We start from the raw sequence: 1,952 nt of genomic DNA on the forward strand, positions 1-1,952 counted from the left end.
AGGAATATTCCAAAAAGCTGTCTGTTATATGTTTTAATGTTTTGAGAAAGTGAATGCAATTGCTGTGTGAAAACTGATTTAATCGCGTGAAAATATATACTGTATAATTTTGCAAACAGTGGATAGAATTTGTGTGTAAAATGGCTGAATTTCAGAAAGAATGTGATGAATACGGATGTCCACCAGTGTTGCTGCAGTGGCAAAAGGTTACAGATATGCTGTTGGCACAGACAGAACCACAAGATAAGAGACAGAGACAGAAAGAAATAGACAAATGCTGGGTAGCATTACATGAGGATTGTGAATGGGAAAATGCAGAAGAAGTGAGAATGCCTCTAGCACCGAAAGTTAGAGAAATGGAAAAGAGAGCACATAGTAAGTTACGGAGACATATTGAAGAGAAAGATCAGGTTAAGTGGTATAATGCAGGAAAGCATAGCAGCGAGGAAGATAATCTAAAAAAGAAATTGAGGATGTGGACTAGAGTAGCTTTAACAACTGCAGCACTCAGCTCACAGAAAGTACAAAGTGGAAGTGAACAGCTCGGCAGCCAGAGAACGAAAGAAAGAGAATACAGGAAGCGCTCAGATTAACCCATCAGCTCCGCCTCCTGAGAAAACCCGTCCCCATTCATTATACCCAGATTTAAGCCATCCTCCTCCATATGAGCCTAGCCAACAACAGGTGGTGGTGGAAATAGCTAGTGGAGAAGTAGATGTTGATTTGAGTGATATAACAGAGTCAATGGACAAATTGAGTAAGGAAGTAAGGGAATTAAAGCAGGACATGAGAGAAGAGAAGTATGCTACAGAAAAGATAAAAGAAGAATTACAACAAAGACAGAAAGGAAAAGAGATACCGCCAAAGCAGCCCGGTCCAATAGAATTATTAGAACCCATTGAAGAAGTAACTGAAGAACCAGTAGTAGAAGAGGAAAGTCAAGGAGGTAGGCAGAGAGTATCAGCTGCATTAACGCCTTCCACATCTCCTTTGATAACACTGACAGACACAGCCGACTATATGCCACCATGTGTGGTGTTGCAACCAAGTCCAGCACACACCCACCCACCAAAGCCACACACATACACACCTGGGCCATATCCAGAATACACGGGAGAACATGAGGGGATGATGAAAGTCCAGATCACAGGGGACATGACAGTGGATGGGCCAGTCAGTAGTAGATTAAGACAATGACCCATAACGGTCCAACAGCCAAAAATCCTGTTCCCACCTGGACACTTCCTGAATCAGGCACCATACCATCAATTGCAGGCCCCACAGATACAAGCACCATTGATGCAGAGACCAGGTGGGAATCTTCAGTACCAACCATGGTCGCATAGTGACATGACAGCGATAGCAAGTAAGTTGCCACCCATTACCTCTGGAGGCAGCAGATGGCTGAGTAAATTAACTGTGCTCTGCCATGGCACTGAGTTGGCTTTGGGTGACTTGAGATGCCTGTTAGGACAGATACTGACAGCCTCACAAATGCAGAATTTAGAGGTTGATGCTCGCACCACCATGGATGCAAATGAGACACCATTTGTAAGGGTGAGCACAGAGATTGGCAGGACACTTAGACGGCTATATCCAGTGCCGCCAACTGTGTACCAGAATATTAAATTCCGCATTAAGCCAGGTGAGACTGGAGCGGCCTATTATTTCCGTTGCGCTGCTGGGTGGGAACAAATGGTGGAGGAAAACAGTTTAAATAACCCCGTGACACGAGATATATTTAGAACAGCAGTAATGACAGGAGCTCCAAATGGAGTAAAACAAGCAATGGAGAATAACCCAGATATCCCAGTGGCAAGTAACGAGGTATGGGAAAGACATTTAGTGCACCACACAGACAGAGCAGTGGAAAGAGCCAATAAAGAGGAAGAGGAACTAGAAAGAGTTAAAACCCAGTTGTTAAAATTGCAATTAGAAAAAGCCAAAAGTGA

The sequence above is a fragment of the Triplophysa rosa genome, linkage group LG21 (genome assembly GCF_024868665.1).
Source record: "Triplophysa rosa linkage group LG21, Trosa_1v2, whole genome shotgun sequence".
NCBI lineage: Eukaryota > Metazoa > Chordata > Actinopteri > Cypriniformes > Nemacheilidae > Triplophysa > Triplophysa rosa.